This window comes from Chiloscyllium plagiosum, chromosome 3, assembly GCF_004010195.1.
Source record: "Chiloscyllium plagiosum isolate BGI_BamShark_2017 chromosome 3, ASM401019v2, whole genome shotgun sequence".
Taxonomy (NCBI): Eukaryota; Metazoa; Chordata; class Chondrichthyes; order Orectolobiformes; family Hemiscylliidae; genus Chiloscyllium; species Chiloscyllium plagiosum.
In genome coordinates this window covers 81,860,169-81,873,928 of record NC_057712.1, presented here as the reverse complement: position 1 = coordinate 81,873,928, position 13,760 = coordinate 81,860,169, and positions in this window count along the sequence as shown.

Genomic DNA, 13,760 nt, shown 5'->3' with positions numbered 1-13,760 from the left:
CAGACTTTACAAAGGACATGGTCTAGAATCCTGGAAGGACAACAGATGACTATTTGCCACATGAATGATATCGTAGTGCATGGTAAAATGAAGAATACAACCAGAGGGTCAGAGACGTGTTGCAGACATTACAGAATGTACACCTTAAACTATTCGAGAAATGCCAGTTCTGGAGAGCAACAGTTCCATTTCTTGGTCACATTATCCAAGAGAAAGGCATCATAGTCATACCAAGGAAGACAAAAGCTATTAAAAGAATTTTCTGCACTGAAGTCCATGTATCTTGGACTTCTTAAGCGTAGTGAATCAGTGCAGTAACTTATCCTCAATCCAAAAGGGAGCTTTTTTAAAACATTCGACAATCATGCTACATTAAGGAACAGACTGAAACTTTTGAAAAGATTAAAAAGAAACATTACTTTCTCCTGAGTTTCAGCAGAATACAATTCCAGATTTAGTCGCTAAGCAGTCCTTATTCAAGTGCAAACTGATGGAACATGAAAGCCAGTTTATTTTTTGACAAGAGCTTTGATAGCAAATGGAAGGAGGTACATACCATAGAAAAGGAATTTACATGTGGATATGAAAAGTTCATAGGCTACCTCATGAGACTGATATTCCAGACCAAGGTTTTCTCCAAGCATTTGGTAACATTATTGGTATCGAAAGGAGTCTCAACAATACCTCTGGCAACCTTAAAGTCAGTGCAGAAATTCTGCTTCAGGGACAGGAAGTTAGAAGCCACAGCCATCTCACAAACAGGTAAATTAAGGTCATAAATTTACAGAAAGGAAATTCAGGAGGAAAAGTGAGATATTGATCTTACTCAACCCAAGAAATGAGATTAAGTATGTTTATAGTAGAATGTGGGCAACCTTACCTCCATCACATCAGAGTGCACAGATTACATTATTCTAATATCAGTAAAAGAGAAGAGGTAGAAAGAGAGGTCTTAGAAACGATATTAAATATTAAACTATATTATAAACTATATTTGATAACCTATTATGTTCAGGTGTAAATGAAGGAGTTACAGTCCCTAGAGTGGAAGAGAGTCATTTAGTGATATTAAAGAAGCATCCTCAAAGGGACACATTACAATATGCGATCTCCTGTTCCTTGGATGCTGCCTGACCTGCTGCACTTTTCCAGCAACACATTTTCAGCTCTGATCTCCAGCATCTGCAGCCCTCACTTTCTCCTAGATAATTTCTTTGCTTGGTCTAGTCTATAGACTACCAACTAGTGGAAAGGATGGAGAGGAATGAGTCTGCAAGAAAATGACAGGAAAATGGCAATATTGTACAGTTGATATAATAAAGGACTTCAATTACCCAAACATAGACTGAAATACTCAGTGTAAGGGGCAGTGAGGGGCAAGTGTTCTTATATTGCATTCAGGAGCAATTCTTAGAACAACATGTGTTCAATCTATCAATGAAGGATTCGTTGTTGGATCTGGTCCTTGGAAATGAGCTGAATCAAGTGCCAGTGGGGGATCATTTAGGAGACAGTGATCATTGTATCCTAAGTTTCATGGTGGTAGAGAATGATTTGCAACAATCCAAAGTAGAAAGAATCAATTGGCAGAGAGTATACTTTAAAGGGGGAGAAACTGAGCTGAGCAGGATTCATTGGAATAAGAAGTTCGTGGAAAAAAGAGTAATCAAACAATGGGCCACCTTCAAAGAACAGATGCTTTGGGTACAGACATGGAAACAGAGACACAAGGAGCAGGAGTAGGCCATTCAGCCTGCAATATGAACGTGGCTGAGTATCCCTGTTCCCTGTTCCTGAATTTTCTCCATACCCTTTTGATTCCTTGAGCCCTAAGAACTATATCTAACTCCTTTTTGAAAACTTTCAATATTTTGACCTCAACTGCTTTCTGTGGAATGGAATTCCATAGGCCCATCGCTCTTAGTCCTAAATAGTCTACCCTGTATCTTTAGACCGTGTTCCTTGGTTGTGGACTCTCTGGTCATAGAAAACATCAACCCTGTGTTTACTCGGTTTAGTCCTGTCAGAATTTTATAGCTTTCTATGAGATCCCCCCTCATTCTTCTCAACTCTAGTTAACATAGAGTCATTGAGCCATAGAGATGTACAGCATGGAAACAGACTCTTCAGTCCAACTCGTCCATGCTGACCAGATATCCCAATCCAATCTAGTCCCACCTGCCAGTACCTGGCCCATATCCTTCCAAACCCTTCTTATGCACATACCCTTCCAGATGTCTTTTAAATGTTTCAATTGTACCAGTCGCCACCACTTCCTCTGGCAGCCCATTCCACACACACACACACCACCCTCTGCATGAAAACATTGCCCCTTAGGTCACTTTTATATCTTTCCCCTCTCACCCTAAACCTATGATCTCTAGTTCTGGACTCCACCAACCCAGGGAAAAGACTTTGTCTATTTACCCTATCCATGCCCCTCATGATTTTATAAACCTCTGTAAGGTCAGCCCTCAGCCTCTGACACTCCAGGAAAAACAGCCCCAGCCTATTCAACCTCTCCCTATAGCTCAAATCCTCCAACTCTGGCAACAACCTTGTTAATCTTTTCTGAACCGTTTCAAGTTTCACAACATCCTTCTGATAGGTAGGAAACCAGAATTGTACGCATTATTCCAAAAGTGGCCTAACCAATGTCCTGTACAGCCGCAACATGATCTCTCAACGCCTGTACTCAATACTCTGACCAATAAAGAAAAGCATACCAAACGCCTTCTTCACTATCCTATCTACCTGTGACTGTACTTTCAAGGAACTAGGAACCTGCACTCCAAGGTTTCTTTGTTCAACAACAGTCCCTAGGATCTTACCATTAAGTGTATAAGTCCTGCTAAGATTTACTTTCCCAAAATGTAACACCTCGCAATTATCTGAATTAAACTCCATCTGCCACTTCTCAGCCCATTGGCCCATCTGATCAAGCTCCCATTGTAATCTGAGATAACCTTCTTCGCTGTCCACTACACCTCCAATTTTGGTGTCATCTGCAAATTAACTAACTGTACCTCTTAAGCTCGCATCCAAATCATTTATATAAATCATGAAAAGTAGTGGACTGATCCAGTCTCTCTTCACATCTCAGTTCTGCCATCCATGAATCAGGCTGGTGAACATTTGTTCCACTCCCTCCTGAACATCCTTGCTCAGATCAGAAGACCAAAGTCCTCCAGATGTGATCTCACAAAGGCCATGTACTATTGCATCAAGATATCCCTGTTCCTCAGCTCGATTCTTCTTATTATGAAGGCTAACCATTTGCATCCTTCATCGCCTGTTGCACCTGCATGCTTACTTTTAGCCTTGACAGAAGGACAGCCATGTCTCGGTGCATCTCCTTCTTTCCCGAGCTATTGCCATTCAGTTCATGGTCTGCCTTCCTATTTTTGCTACCAAAGTGTATGACCTCACATTTATTTAAATTGATGTGCAAACAAAGCAAGGTTGATTTGAGGAAAAAAACTTCTATCACACAACAAGTGGTTAAGGCATGGAAAGCACAGCTTGGAAATGTAGTGACAGCAGGTTCAATTGAGGCATGCAAGAGGGCATTATATGGCTATTTGGATAGAAATGGTGCACAGGGTTATGGAGGAGAGGCATGAGATTGACACCAAGGAATAGAACCAGTAAGGGAACAATGGACTGAATGGCCTCCATCTGTATGATATTCAATCTGTGATTCTTTACCGAATGAATGATTCATGTGGATCTAGGATGGGAAGAAGTGACAGCCTCAGGTTGCATGGAGCCCAAAGGAGGCCAGGAGATTTTCAATCCCACCTCTATTTCCTGGGAATAGGTGAAACACAGTGTTGATGAAGGTTCCATATATCCTGGGAGATTGAGATTGAACAATACTGGTTGCTGGAGTGGAACCTGACAACTGCAGTTGGAGAAAACTATCTTCCATCTGTGAGGGTTTTAGGGGTCAACCACTTTGAATGTGTGTGCTTCCTTCCAGAGAACAACAAGAGAGCTGTGTGGAATTTCTCAGGTGTGCAGCCACAAATAAATCAGCACAGTGACTGATGCCATCTGTACAATATCCTACCATTTCTTTTGGTTCCTGCTGATGATCTTTGGCATTTCCTTTGGGTGTGTGCCTGCTGCCCTGGGAACCACCAAAACTTGTATATCCTGGAGCAGTTTTGTGTGCTTGGAGCATTCTAGGGTCCTGGTGCTTTATAAGACTGGTTACTTGGGGACAAGAGGTACCCACTGTAACCATGGCTCATGACACAATTGTGCATCTCCTGACTGATGTAGCACAGATACAATGCTTGCCCAGGTTCCTGGTGGAGCAGAGTATAGGGCTGGTTAGGGTTCATGACTGGGGTCAGGACTGGGGGTGGTTGTTTGTCCAGCCCAGTGTGTGTCACATCATCCTGGCATGTTGTACTCTGCACAATTGCAGCAGGTATTGCGGCGATGTGATAAATGCTGAGGAATTGGAGGAGTGGGACCAGGCTTCCCAGGAGGTGAATGAAGACATTGAGGAGGAGGAGGTTCTCCTTGTGTGTGACAGAGCTCAGCCGTGTCAGACACTACAAGCCCATATATGACCTGACTGACCCTCGGTTCATGGAGATCAGAGATGGGTCTGAGAAAGTGTCATGAAATGTAAACCAATCATTGGTCAGGAAGCCAGTTTTCAATGTGTATTATAAGGATGAACTGAAGCCTCTATATGGGTTTTGTTTGTGTCCTTTTCACTGGCTGTCAATAAAAGCTCTTTTTTGGAATTATCTGACTGCTTGCCAGTATTTCCCTGCTGTAAAATAACAAGATGCAGAGGGCATTGGGACAGAGTAAGTAGTGTCATAGAGAGAGTGTTTTACTAGGATGTAGCTAAGGAGTGATGAACTGTCTGACCCAATGGTTAAATAATGTCAAGGATGAGTGAATGAAGTTTTATGTACACGGGAGTTTGAGTCATGCCAGCTGTATACTGTGAGCAGGGTAGCTTTTGGCAGCTGTGCCATTATTTTCCTGGTCAAGGGCAACAAGGGATTGCCAACATATGTCCAGGTGCACAGTCACCTTTCAAAGATGGCATGGGAACAAAGGATGAAACTTTATTGCTGGAACAGCACAGCAGGTCAGGCAGCATCCAGGGAACAGGAGATTCGACGTTTCGGGCACAGGCCCTTCATTTCCTGAAGAAGGGCCTGTGCCCGAAACGTCGAATCTCCTGTTCCCTGGATGCTGCCTGACCTGCTGTGCTGTTCCAGCAATAAAGTTTCAACTTTGATCTCCAGCATCTGCAGACCTCACTTTCTCCTCCATGGGAACAAAGGATGCCAGCCTTTCAACAGGTACCCAATTAGTGGTGGGATGTTTCAGGAACTGTGATAAAGTGGGGATAGGATTGGGCATGCAGTTGGGCAGTTAGTTAATAAGATACAGTGTTTGCTCAGATAGAGTGAGTAATTTCATTGGGACTCACATGAGGATCCCTCCAAAACAATTGATACAATTGTGCTTCATCAAAATATGTAAGATTCAGCCCAAAGAAATTAAACTACAAGAGGAAGCAATGTAGGAATGTAAAAATAGATAGCAAGAGGTTGTACTGGTACTTAAAAAGGAAAAAGAAAACCAAGTGATCATTTGTTCACTACAGAGTGAGAATGAGGATTAAATGATAGCTGATAAAGAAATGGTGGAAGACATGAGGAAGAATTTTGCTTCTGTGAATGAGACATAAAGAAGTTGCAGACCAAAAAGGGTTCAGTGACTGAGCAAAAATCTGGCAGATGGAGTATAATGTGGGAAAATTTGAAGTTGTTCACTTCAACAGGAAGAATGAGCAGGTAATATATAAAATGGAATGAGGATTCTGAGATGCAGAAGGATTTAGGTGTTCTTGCCTAAATCACAATAAGTTTGCATAAAATCCCTGCTCATACTCAAGAAAATTAATAGGATGCTACCTTTTATTAGAATGGAATTGCATATAAAAGTAATAGTTACAAGCCATTGTGAGACCATATGTCTAGTATATATGGAGTTTTGGTCTCCTTATTAAAGGAGAGGTCTAAATGCATTATTTGTGGTTCATGGGAGATTTACTAGGTTAATGCCCGGAAAATGCATATTGTTTTTGAAAGATTGGTTGGACAGACTGATCTTGTTTCAACTGGTGTTTAGAAGAGTGAGGGTTGTCTGGATTGAAACATATAAGATCTTGAATGGTCTCGACAGGATGGGTGTGGAAATGATGTTTCTTCTTGTGAGTCAGTCCAGAATCAGATGGCACTGTTTTTAAATTAGGAGTCATCTTTTTAGGACAGAGTTCAGAAGATACTTTTTTCTCTCAGAAGCTTAAGCAACTTTGAAAGTCTGTGCCTCAAAAGGCTGCAAAGGCAGGGTCAGTGTACATGTGTAAGACTGAGGTGCAAAGATTCTTGTTCAGCAGGGGAAGCAAAGGTTATCATAGATAGATGGGACTGTGGAATTTGAAACACAAAACAGATAGCCATGATCATATTGAATGGGGTAGCAAACTTGAGGGATTGAATGGTCCTCTACTCTTATTTGTATGTTTGTAGTTAGGAGTAACTGCATTTTTAACTTGGTTAGGACTGAACAAGCCCGCTTTAGGCTGAAAAATGTATTTTATGAGGGTGGCATTGCATTTTCTTAGAAAAGAAATCTTCTTCAGTTTTTTTTAAAAAGGTGAATTCTGTTTTACTTAGATTTATGCTATTTAATTTTCTCTCTTAATCCCATGCATATACTCTAAACTTCATTGTGCTTTCTATACAGTGATTTAAACCTGCGTTTTGTACTTTTTACTTTCTATTTATAGAAATTTGTTTGCTCCAAATGTAAACTAACTTTCAAATATATTTGATTTGATTTGATTTATTATTGTCGCATGTACCTAAGTGCAATGAAAAGTTTTGTTTTGTATGCAGTACAGGCAGATCATAGCATGCAAAGACACAAAGATCATAGGGTGACTGAACATAGAACACAGTACATGGAACTCACTGGTTAGCACCACTGCCTCACAGCTCCAGGGACCTGGGTTCGATTCCAGTCTCAGGCAACTGTCTGTGTAGAAGTTGCATATTCTCCCTGTGTCTGAGTGGATTTCCTCCCACAGTCAAAAGATGTGCATGTTAGGTGAATTGGCTGTGCTGAATTGCCCATAGTATTAGGCGCATTAGTCAAGGGTAAATATAGGGTAGAGGAGTGGGTTACTTTTCAGAAGGTTGGTGTGGACTTGTTGGGCCAAATGGTCTGTTTCCATACTGTAGGGAATCTAATCTGTGCAGTACAGGCCCTTCGACCCTTGATGTTGTGCCGGCCTGTGAAACTGATCTGAAGCCCATCTAAAGTATACTATTCCATTATCATCCATATATTTATCTAATGACCATTTAAATGCCCTTAAAGTTGGCGAGTCTACTACTATTGCAATCAGAGCATTCCATATCCTTAATACTGTCTGAGTAAAGAACCTACCTCTGACATCTTTCCTATATCTGTCATCCCTCGATTTAAAGCTAGGTTGGTGTTGTCTTCACCTAAAGACAAATAAATTTCAACTGAATCCCAGTGTATAATGTATCCTTCAAATTAACTTTTCAGTTATTTATATAATAACACATCTATAATTTATATGGTATATTTTCAAATGCAAACAGAGCACGTAATACAAAGTTATGGCTGCAAGAAAGGTGTATATTTAAGAGGACATTGTTCGTAATTTTTATATACTTAGAATTGAGGTTTAAAGTGCAGAACAATTGCGAGAAATGTAAGAATAAGATCTGCTAAAGGGAGCTCACCCTGTTCGGCGCCACCTTGAATGCTCAGAGGAAGTCTGTGGCATAGAATTCATTAAAACTTAGTAGGCAGCTTTTTTCACTTGCTGTTAACAACAAAAGTCAGATATTTCACAACCTGAACATAATTTCAAGAGAAAACAAAATATAAATTGTCAACAAACTTTCAAAAAGATTTCTCAAGATATTAAATTGAATTCCCACAATCAGAAAACCATAATTTGGAGCTTCTTATCTCAACCTGACAGGGAAAAAAATGTTAAAAACAAATACAAACAATTTATCATGAACTAACAAGAATCTGTTAAAGCAAGTTGGCTTGAGGTTGGAATCACTCTGGAACAAAATAACTCCTCATATCAGTTACACTGATTGAAATTTGCTTGCTGTGTTTTTTTCTATTCGCGACAAAATGTGTCAAATCATGAAATGGCAGTACTCGTTATTGAAACACTAAACTTAACCAATGTTGGTGCAGTCTTCACCTGAAGGCAAATAAATTTCAAGTGAATCCCGGTGTATTATGTATCCTTCAAAATAACTTAATAGTACATTAATAATTTATATGATATCTATCCAAATGCAAAAATCAGAAGGCAATGGAATCTAATATTTTCTCTATTGTTAATATGACCAAACTGGTAGTCGGTGATTAAAAAGGACATGCTTCATTTCACTTAACCCTTTCATAATGATAGTGATCTCATTTACAGCATTCATTCTAATAACCGTAGAGTTGTTTTATGTCAGCATTTGGTAGCATATTATGTGTTTATACTAAACAATCATGATGGAATTCTTTGTGTCAGCTTGTAAGGTGGAAAATTGCATTTTGTATGTAATTAAGTGATTGCCATATGTAGGCACCTAAAGTAAACAGAAGTGTTTAATCAACCTCTATAAAATCCAATATAACCAGTCTGGCATTAAGTAGACATTAGGAATTTCTAAAGATCTTCAAATCAAGATGTTATTGCGGATCTGAAATGGTACTTAGCTAAAAGATTTTCCCATTTCTTGATCAGCTACTGCAACATTAATGGAATATATGAAAAACCTACCAGACATATGCAAATTGAATTCCACTGATCTTCCATTGAAGTTAAGATAGCCAATCTTTTGAGGAAATTCCAGGCATCTGTTGTGCAGAAACAGTGCAGTGCAGACTTCAAGCACTTCAATAGAAAATGCTACAAGTACTCAGCAGATCAGGCAGCATCTCTAGAAAGAATGAGTCAACCTTGATGACTTTCCAATGTGAGGGCAGAAAGTCACCAAACTTTCTTGTGAAGGAGAAAGTGAGAAGTGCAGATGCTGGAGAGTCAGAGTCAAAAAGTGTGACACTAAAAAAGCACATCAAGTGTGGCTGCTCGAAATGTTGACTCTCTGGCTCCTCAGATGCTGCCTGCTCGCCTGTGCTTTTCCAGTACCACATGACGTTTCTTGTGAAGTCTTGCTTTACACTCCACTGGTGTGGCCTGGTTTGTTGAGTGTTTTCAAATAGAATCACGTACAAAATCGTACATCCAAATAATAGGTTAGATTGAAATGTCACTATTAATATCACACACCATCTTGTGCACAAGACACAAAGTTGTTTCAGAACTGTAAAGTGATTGCTCTAAAAAGCTGTCAATCTGACCCAAAATGTGATTCATATAAATATTATAAAATAAACAGTTCCTGAATGCAGCCTGAGGTTTTAAAATTATTTTTTGATAATTTAACCTAAACCTAACCTAATCACTCCCTGTTGCATCAAAATCTAATTTACTCTCCATGCAAATTCGTGTCTTGTCAGGTTTGATGGTTTCTTGACAGCTGAATCTCAAATTAAAAGTGGCTGAGAGCAGGCAGCTGCCAATCTTACTCACTAAAACTTTTCAACCATCTGGCCACTGAGATAGACTGACATAATTGTGGGAAACACAATATAGCAACAAATGAGTATAACTTATCCATTTAGGTATTTTCACTGTAGTGTAGGCAGTTGAGGATTGATCTCATCGAGATTTATAAAATCACGATGGCCATAGATAAGGTGAATAGCAAAGATCTTTTCTCTAAGATGGGAATTCAAAACTATGGGGTATATTTTTAAGATGAGTAGTGAAAGTTTTAAAATGGACATGAAGGGCAACTTTTTTACACAAAGAGTGGTTTTTGTGTGGAATGAACTGCCAGAGGAAGTGGTGGATGCAGGTATAGTTACAACATTTAAAAGACATTTGGATAAGTACATGAACACATTAGATTTAGGTTAGACTTGAAGGGATATGAGCCAAATGGGACTAGTTTAGTTTGGGAATGTGGTCAGCGCGGATGAGTTGAACCGAAATAATCCCTTGCTCCCAATTCCTCTGCCTCTGCTGTAACTGCTTCAAGGGTGAGCGATTTCACTCCAGGGCATCCCAGATGTGTTTCTACTTCCAGGACCATAATTTCCCCTCCCCTATTATCAACAATGCCCTCAATTACTTCTCCTCTATTTCCTGCACCTCCACCCTCGGATCCCACACCCTCAAGTGGAACAAGGATAGAAACACTATGTTCCTCACGTTCCATCCACTAATCTCCAAATCCAGCGTATCATCTTCCACCATTTTCACCACCTACAGTCAGACCCCACCACCAAAAATGTATTTCCCTCCCCACCCCTATCTGCATTCCATAGGGACCATTCCCTCCATGACTCCCTTGTTAGGTCCACACTCCTCACCGACCCACTCTCCACACCCAACACCTTCCCCTGCTGCTGTAAGCTGTGCAAACTCTGCACCTACCATTTCCCCTCATGTCTGTCCAAGGCCCCATAGGATCATTCTAAATCCAACAAAGATTTAGTTGCATATCTTCAAACCTCATTTATTGCATCCGGTCCCTTGATGTAGTCTCCTCTACATCAGAGAGACTGAATGCAAACTCACAGAATGGCTCAGGGAACATCTCTGGTCTGTACACACCAACCAACCCCACCTTCTGGTGGCCAACCAGTTTAACTTCCCCGCCTATTCCTCTGATGACATGTCCATTCCTGTCCTCCTCCACCACTTAAGGCCACCTGCAAACTAGAGGAGGAGTACCTCATCTTCCGCTTCAGGAACCCACAACGACATGGCCGCAACATTGAATCACCAGTTTCCAAAGCTCCCCACCCCCCACCCCAACCCAGATCCAACCCTCCGACTTGGCTTTGCCTCTTAACTTGACCTACCTGTCCATCTTCCTTCCTACCTATCCACTCCACACTTCTCACCAAACTGTCACAATCACCTCCTACCTTCACCTACCTATCGCCATCCCACCTACCTTTCCCCAAACACGCCCATTTATTTCTCAGCCCCTTCCCCCTCCACCATTCCGATGAAGGGTTATGCCTGAAATGTCGATTCTCTTGCTCCTCAGATGCTGCTGTGCTTTTCCTAGCACCACACTTTATCAACTCCGAAGGGTCTGTTTCCATTTTGTTTGATTCTATGATTCTATGCTGTTCTATTGAATTTTGATATTAAACAAGCCCCCAAACTCTTCCTTTCTGAGACTAACTAGCAATCATCTGTATATTGTCTTTGCCAGGTCGAATGAAAACACCATTTAATTTCAAACTCAATTTGGTCTTTGGAAAGATATCATGGTTGTCCAGACATGCTAGCTCTGAAGGGAAAGACAACTAATTTCAGCCAAATTAAAGGTCATGTGCATTGTTGTGAAGATCGTAAATTGTCACATAATCGTACATATTAAAGTCCCAACTATTAAAGCTCTGAAGAACAATTAATTCAAGCATATTTTGGCTGAATTACTATTTTCCACATGCAGTCATAATATCTTTATTACCTTGTATCACTATCTAGTTGGCTCACAATATACTCTGATATGCCATTGCCCTCACTATAAATAGTAACATACAGAAAACCTGAATACCTTCATGTACAATTCAATTCATGTTTGTGTAACATGTAACTCCCTAAATTAAGAACTGCTATTGTGCAATTCCATAGTGCCTGCCTTCCATGCTTGTTTACCTCACCCTGTGCTTCTCCAAGGTATATCATAGTGAGGTACAGCTTCCATTTTACTACATTCTGGCAATGACAGAAACAGGCGAAAGCAATTTTGTGTGTTGTAAATGTGCTCTCTTCTGAGTAGCTTCCCTCCACTCCCTTGCAGCTCCACTTTCCCCTGCCCCTGTTCCCTGTCCCCACAACCTTCCTCTACCCTGGCCCTGCAACCTTCCCCTCTTCCTAGCTCCCTAGCATTTTCTCTGTTCCTATTATCCACAATGTCTCTCCTACTTGCCCAAAACACCTTGAAACCTCTCCCTTTCCCACACCACCCTTGCAGCCTCTTTCTTTCACTTAGCACCCCCCCCCCACCCCCACTTATGTTTGCTGCTGACAGGCTCACTAGTGAGAGAAGAGAAGAGAAATGGCTCTGATTGGAAGATCAGTGAGTTCAACAAAGAAAACTAGTTTCATTCAGCTTAAGGCCTGGACAGTAGGAATCGGGCTGGGCAATCAAGGCTGGCCAGCCAACAACATTGGGGCGGCACAATGGCTCAGTGATTAGCACTGCTGCCTCACAGTGACGGGGATCCGGGTTCAATTCCAGCCTCAGGTGACTTCTGTGTGGAGTTTGCACATTCTTCCTGAGTCTGCATGGGTTTCCTCCGGGTGCTCCAGTTTTCCCCAAAATCCAAAGATGGGTAGGTTAGGTGAATTGTCCATGCTGAATTATCTGTCGTGTTCAAGGATGTGTAGGTTAGGTGCACTAATTAGGAGTAAATGTAGACTAATAGGGTAGGGGAATGGGTCTGGGTGGGTTACTCTTTGGTGGGTCAGTGCGGACTTGTTCGGCCAAATGGCCTATTTCCACACTGTAGGGATTCTATGAACATCCAGGTACAATAAATGAAACCAAAAGGAAAGTCTGCTGAGGAGTTATGTAGGGAAATGAGAAACTTCAAGGGTCAGAATGCCTACTGGGTCATTGAAAGGATGAGATTGCGAGTTGGAAAGAAGTTCGTGGAAGGGGTTGTGAGTCAATAAGTGAGTAGAGGGAAGAGACTCTGAGTTAACAAGCAGGTTGACCCACACTGAGAGAGAGAGGAGCGAGAGAGATAATTTGTAAACCCTAAACCTGTCTACAATGAAGGCAGGAGAGGAGAAAAAAAATAAGATGAAAAGTAACCAATTTCTGACTACCACTTTCACATGAAGTCAGCCCAGAAGCGTGCCACCAGAGGAAGTACAAGTTCAGTCTTGGTTATACACAGCTCCTTGGCTCAGGTCTCATGCCCATTCCTTGCCCCAGTGATCGGGACTTAGGATCCAGCCTATTGCTTCCTAGCTCTGCTCCTTAACCGAAATAACAAAGGAACAGGTTTTCTAATTTAGCTCTGCTGTGTGGCATGGTTAATATTCTTTTTAAGTAATTACTAATCCACTTCAATTATTAATTTATTGTTTTTGAATTGTACTCATTGAAAAAAATTCACGTTTCCTGTAATGTGAAAACCTACCCTTCCAAAATCTGCTCTCTACTCTCCAAAGTGAGATCAAAAATGGAATGTCCTTTTAACCACCCACACCCCATCAAGAAGCTTGAAAAGGTTATACAGGTAAGTAATATAGACACCAGCAAATAACTTCTGAGAGGCTGAAGCAAAGCTACTGTCATCTGAGGAAATCAATTGGACGAGAAATAGTAAGGCAAGTAGACAAGCAGACAAAGAGACTGACGGATCGAAACCCAGACATTTATAGGCTCCAAGTTTGCTGGCATCTTGTCCAGCAAGACTCTTCATACAGTTAACTCTGTTTCATACCCTCGGAATGAGGGAACATTAAGGTTTAGAGGATATGACCTATTCCTGTCAAAACAGAATCAAGGTCTCCTTTTCGATTGTCAGCAGGAAAGTGTAATTGGAAGAATGCTGCTCCA